Source organism: Palaemon carinicauda, chromosome 2 (assembly GCF_036898095.1).
Source record: "Palaemon carinicauda isolate YSFRI2023 chromosome 2, ASM3689809v2, whole genome shotgun sequence".
Taxonomy (NCBI): Eukaryota; Metazoa; Arthropoda; class Malacostraca; order Decapoda; family Palaemonidae; genus Palaemon; species Palaemon carinicauda.
The window spans coordinates 76,356,796-76,363,961 of NC_090726.1; the positions used below are offsets into that span (position 1 = coordinate 76,356,796).

At 37.0% G+C, this 7,166-nt stretch overlaps 1 pseudogene; it reads left to right on the forward strand.

Annotated features, from left to right (window-relative positions):
- The first annotated feature begins 4,198 nt into the window (after positions 1–4,198).
- The window catches only part of LOC137617663 (uncharacterized), a 34,992-nt pseudogene continuing 32,024 nt past the window's right edge, over positions 4,199–7,166 (forward strand).

Sequence of the window (7,166 nt, forward strand, 5' to 3'; positions counted from 1 at the left end):
ATACTATATATATATAAATATATAAATAAATTCATTTGTATAAACACATATGTATATATATATATATATATATATATATATATATATATATATATATATTTATTATATATATATATATATATATATATATATAAATATATATATTTATATATTTATATATATACACACACACACACACACATATATATATATATATATATATATATATATATATATATATATATATATATATATATATATATATATTTATACTGAAAGAGAGTGATTCTAAAGACTTAAAGTGTGGGATATGGCTGAGTAAGATTTTAGAACAGTTACGGGGAAAGAGGCATTTTATTTTAAAATATTTCACTATCGATTAATCAGTATTATAATATTTTCGGCAATGGTTCAAAATAATAATTACGTCGCATAGACCTACTTGTTATTCCACAAAACCTTCTAACAGAAAGTTATTGGCTAAAATAATGAACTTTAGGATAGTTTGTAATTTTTTCCAGACTGAAAAACCATACTTAATAAGTATGCCCAATTCACAGCTCCAATAACAACTCATTTTCCTTAGATAGAATATTTATAATGTATGCAACAATTCAGCACATATGAAAAAGTATTTCAGAGAACACTAGTGCTTGTATGAGCAATCAGGCAACAGTACAGTGAGTCTACGAAGATGTTATTCATAATCACATACTGATCAATAAAGAAAAATTGACAGAAACACTGGGAATATCGCCTTGGATTTCCTTGCTAATATCTCCACGTTGACCAATGCTTTTGGTGATATCAGGACGCCAGAGAACTTCAAACCTTTCATTCATTCACTCATTTTGGAAAAAAAATGCCATCTTTACAGATGAAAAATATCTTATACCAGTGGAAGCATGAACAAGGCATTGCTGGAGGTGACAGAATACCCGCTATGATGAGACAAATATTCAGAAGAGAGCTAAGAATGGAAGAGTTCGTATTAATTTGTCGGGTTGGATGATTATTTTAAAGGTTCAATGGCAATGGTTATGTAGATGTCCTTCTTCCCAAAATGAGAGATATGGTCATTCCCAATCCACATCCAATCGTTCTAGTGCACGATAAAAGCCCCACCAATACAAACACAGTAGTTAGAACTTTAGAGCATCACCCAGAAATCCATGTCATAAACTGGCCCAAAAGGGGGCCCAACCTCAACACCCTAGAGAAATTATGGGCAAAAATGATTCCTTATTGGGACGTGGGAGAGCTAAGCCATCCAACTAAATAAGAGCGTTTGAATTGTGGGTGTCAATACATCACTCTACCATATGCAAGAGTCTTGTGACGAGTATGCATGCATGTCTAAATGAAATTGTAGACGCAAATGGTGGATGGACATCACAGTAATCAGCGTTCAGTTTTCATTGTATATATGGAAGATTCTTGAATTAGAATTAAAAAAATGAAATTTTTCTTTACTTTTCAGCAAATATTTATATTCAGTAAGCTAAGCAACTGCAGTTGGTCACTGTAGTCTAGTTTTTACACTATTATCCTGGGGTCATATCATAATCTAAATAAACACAATTATGAAATTATGATGTCTATCAACAATCCTTATATACTAACTGAATATAATTGCTTATTAACCATGAAATAGCAGCTGGAACAAGAACTCATTCAGCGAGAACAAAAAATTAACATATGTTCCATACCATAGTAGCAACTAAAACAATTTTGCATTTGCATAAGTGAATCCAGAGCTCCTAATCTGCCCAGCTTTCGCCCAATTTGTTTTATTGTTATTAACAGAAAATGCTTAAAGATAATGTAATGCAAATATTTCAAGCATTAAATGGCGTCTTTATAGAATTTGCAAAATTCAGTAGAATTCATTAGTGGTGGCACAAAATTCCATACCTCAACCGTATCTTTTAAAAAGAGATAACACTTAACGAGACCAAGAAAAGCCATAAATACACCTAACCGAACCTTACATGATGTGAGCTAGGGGAAGATACAATAAAGTAATATGAAGATTATTTGTAGTTACTCTCAGTTGATTGACTGCTCACACATACACTAGTGTTTCCTGAAATACTTGTTCATATATGGTGAATTATTTCATAACAATTGTAAATATGCTATCTAAGGAAAATGAGTTGTTATTGGACTCGTGAATTTGGTGTAAGTGAAGCTTTTCATTCTAGACTATACGTATATATATATATATATATATATATATATATATATATATATATATATATATATATATATATATATATATATATATATATATATATATATATATATATGTGTGTGTGTGTGTGTGTGTGTATGAAAGAGAGAGAGAGAGAGAGAGAGAGAGAGAGAGAGAGAGAGAGAGAGAGAGAGAGAGAGAGAGAGAGATAGGACCCCTACCTTGTGTTTAAAAAAGAATTTTCAGTCAGGACATGATAATTGCCAAATTATTCATCGATCCTTTTTGTCAAGAATTTTTTTGTGAGAATGGTATTGTAAATAACATAGCAAATATAAGATAGACTCATTATAATCATAAAACTAGGATCGGATCGTGTGATACTATATTGAATTTACGTTCATACATAATGTTTTGTGCTTCCCCTGCCATCACACACTTTACAACTCTAACAAGTAGTACTTCCCCTGCCCGCTGCTCTGCCCCTTGCCCGATGTCCTCCCTCCTAACTATCAAACTCTTCTACACCTGAAGTTCTGGAATCCATAGATATTAGGGGGACAGTGGGGGACCTGGGACGAAAGAACATTTGTATTTGACTGTATGTACAGACACGTTCATAAGTGGTGATACTGTGTATTTCTATTTTCTGGAAACATCTGGCAACTATAGCTGCTGAGACAAACAGTTCCCGTGAAATGGCCGATATAAAGGGACACTCAAAAATATAGTAGTTTCTTACCTGTATTATCAAACTTTACAACGTTTTTATTGGACAAACAGTTAGAGGGAAAAACAGAAATTATAAAATGGATTTATTAATTAAGTGCTTTCAATTGTTAAACACTCATTAAGAATCACCTATCAACGCTAGATCCATAACTATTAGTTTTAAAGATGTTATTATAGGCATGAGCCTACTTAACATCCACATGACAATTATTGATGGAATTATATTGTTATTTAACGTAATCAAGAAGGGTAAAAAGAATAAAACACCGTAATTCACTTTAGCAATGATCTGGTTAACCTGCTCTTGAGTAGTGCATCGGGATCATCATATTCTAGGCCGATTCTTAAGGTTCGCGTTAATAGACCGACTAATATTCAACTTACGGGTAATTTCAAAACTTTCCTATTTTCTATCTCTAAAGCAAGCCGCATAGGAGCGTCCTTGTGCGTGTGTGTTGGTTTGATAAAGTTTGAGAAATTATTGACGACGGAGGGGTTTAGGGCCTCCCCAGAATCAGCCATCCCCCACGGAGGAAACACCTTACATGCGATTTGCTGGCATCTGACAGCTAATTGTAGTAATAACGAAATAAAAGTTTACGTATAAATTTTATGTGACCGATTACAATTTGTCCATAATGACTATCATAAAATACTGGCAGGCTTATTTGATGGATTTACCTAAAATATAATAACAATGTTCATTCTTTGCTGTAAATTCCTTCCTAATATCGATCGCGTTACGGCCATAAGATTTTAAAGCCTAATATGTTTTGATAATAATTTATTTTCCCTCTCATTTGTTTTCAGTTACAATTTTATCATTACAGTATATTCTTAACAGTATTATCCCTGGACAGGTAAACGCGTAGCGTATACGCTACCGCGTATATCCGCAAAACCACTTTTTCACTTCTGCGCAGCTTGGGTTTGGCTTCTGAGCGGAAATTTACCCAGCACCGGTTAGTTAGACCAGAGACACAGCCGATGGAACAACTTCCATTGTCCTCTCTCTCCCCGTTTTCTGGATATCGCCATTTTTTATTTTTCCTGGTAGCGTATACACTACACGTTTACCTGGTAAGTGACTCTGATTGATTTTCACAAGTTTTACAATATTGATTCCAATATATCTATTTCTGTGAATAGTGTTTGATACTTATAGTGAACGTTGATAGATGATTTGAGAACATGATGCTGATGTTAATGGTATATTGGATGTAAGATTACCATCTATAGTTTACTTTAGCCAATATTAGTAATGTGTTTTTTTCTGTTTTTTCGATTTCGATTATGCCATACAGAAATCTTTCTGAAGAGGAGATCTTGATGAGATTGTTCAGCACTGATGAACTTAGAAGTGATACAGAGGTTGATGATGATGAAATAGAGGTAGATAGCAAGTGTGAGGACGATTATAACATGGAAAATGAGAACAGCTTCCCAGCAACGATGGCCGATCCTCCTCAAGATATTTCTGTCGAACCATGAGCTTGTTTGGCATTCGATGAACCACCTGCAGTGCCTTTCACTTCGTTTGTAGTGCCTTCTCCTTTGTCAGCAGTGCCTTCTTTGTCAGCAGCGCCTTCTCCTTTGTCAGCAGTGAATTCTTCTTTGTCAGCAGTGCCTTTTTCATCAGCAGTGCCTTCCCGTGTCAGAAGAGCCTTCTTCTTCGTCAGCAGTGCCTTCCTCTTCGTCAGCAGTGCCTTCTTCGTCAGCAGCGCCTTCCATTTTGTCAGCAGTGCCTTCCCCTTTGTCAGCAGTGCCTTCTTCTTCGTCAGCATTGCCTTTTTCGTCAGCAGTGCCTTCCTCTTCGTCAGCAGTGCCTTCCATTTTGTCAGCAGTGCCTTCCCCTTTGTCAGCAGTGCCTTCTTCTTCGTCAGCATTGCCTTTTTCGTCAGCAGTGCCTTCTTCAACAGCAGCGCCTACAATTTTGTTAGCAGTGCCTTCCCCTTCGTCAGCAGTGCCTTCCATTTTGTCAGCAGTGCCTTCCCCTTCGTCAACAGAGCCTTCAACTTCTTCAGCATCTCCTTCAGAAATGTTAAGCCTTTCAGAAGAGAGAAGTTGGAAGAGGAAATGGGGGAGCTCCATCCTGAACTTGGGGAGCCCATCAAGAAGCTTGACCAGAAAGTTCTGTGTGCAGAGGGCAAGACTGTATGGCATAGTGACCCAAAACATCGTTTGCCCAGTACTGTGAAGAGATCCATAGAAAAAGGTGCTACCTCTGCGAGTGATATGTTTTCTTTATTTTTAGATAATACGATGTTAGCTGAAGTGTGCCTATATACTAATGATAAATGAATGCAATTAGAGAACCGTTTACTGCAACCTACAAGGCAACATTTAGGGATGTGAACCTCATGGAGATGAAGGCATTCATTGGCATTCTTTTGGCAACGGAGGAAATGTGATCCCCAGTGTGGCTGTCACTTCTACAGGAGTGTCATGAGTGAACGCAGGTTCTCCTTCATTCTCTGCTGCCTACGATTTGATGACGGTAACACAAGAAATGTTAGGAAGCAAAATGACCGATTTTCCAATATAGGGAAAGTGTGGGACTCAAAAATGCATTATGAATTATCGTCCAGGGCCAAATGTAACTGTTGATGAGCAGCTTCTTGCATTTCGGGGGCATTGCTTTTTCCGGATGCTCATTCCAAAAAATACAGCAAAGTAAGTAGATTTCTCTTACTATATATACATACATACATAAATACATACATACATACACATATATATATATATATATATATATATATATATATATATATATATATATATATATATATATATATATATATATATATATATATATATATATGCCCCCTGTGGCCGCAGGGGCATAGCGCCAACGTTATCCCTGCGTGTTGTAAGAAGCGACTAAAAGGGACGGGACGAGGGGGCTGGGAACCCCCTCTCCTGTATAAAATTTCTGCGAGACATCGACAAGGAGATGGAGCTGGGGGGAGAGTGACTGCTCCCCGCACTCTAGTTTTGGGGTGTTTGAATGTGCGTGGATGTAGTACGATAGAGTAAAAGATGTGAGATTGGAAGTATGTTTAGAAGTAAAAGGATGGATGTATTGGCCTTGTGTGAGACAAAGATGAAAGGAAAAGGTGAAGTGATGTTTGGTGAAATGTCTGGTAGAGTGTCTGGGATTGAAAGGGGAAGAGCGAAAGAGGATGTGGCGTTATTGCTGAGTGAATGGATGACAGGTAAAGTAGTGGATTGGAAGGAGATATCATCTAGGTTAATGTGGGTAAGGGTTAGGTTGGGTAGGGAATGTTGGGCGTTTGTCAGTGCGTATGGGCCATGTAGTGAGAAAAGTGAAGAAGAGCGGAATGAGTTCTGGAATGAATTAATTAGGTGTGTAGAAGGACTGGGTAGAAGGAATTATGTAGTTGTTATGGGTGACTTAAATGCTAGAGTGGGCGCTAGAGAGGTAGAAGGTGTCATTGGGAAGTATGGCGTACCAGGTGAAAATGAGAGTGGTGAGAGACTGGTAGACATGTGTGTTGAACAAGAGATGGTAATAAGTGCTAGCTTCTTTAAAAAGAAAGATAAAAATAAGTATACATGGGTAAGAGTGGCAAATGGAAGAGTAGTAGAAAGGGCATTAATGTATTATGTGTTGATAACTAAAAGAATGTTTGGAAGATTGAAAGACGTGCACGTGTTTAGGGGTATGGCTAAAGGTATGTCTGATAATTTTTTGGTGGAAGGAAAATTAGTTGTAGCAAAAGAGTGGGGGAATAGAGTAGGTGGATGTAAAAGGGAGGTAGTGAGGATTGAAGAGCTAATAAAACCGGGGGTAAAAAGTAAATATCAGGTAAGGTTGAAAATGGCATATGCCGAGGTGAGAGTAAGAGAAACTGGTAATTTAGAGGAGGAGTGGAAGTTAGTAAAAGAAAATTTTGTTGGGATTGCAAGTGATGTATGTGGCAAGAAGGTTGTTGGAGGCAGCATGAGGAAGGGCAGTGAATGGTGGAATGAAGGAGTGAAGGTAAAAGTGGAAGAGAAAAAGAGGGCTTTTGAAGAATGGCTGCAGAGTAATAGTATAGAGAAGTATGAAAAATATAGAGAGAAAAATGTGGAAGTAAAGCGCAAGGTACGTGAGGCAAAGAGGGCAGCTGACCTGAGTTGGGGTCAGGGATTGGGTCAGTCATATGAAGAGAATAAGAAGAAGTTTTGGAAAGAGGTGAAGAGAGTAAGGAAGGCTGGCGCAAGAATTGAAGAGACAGTGAAAGATGGAAATGGAAGG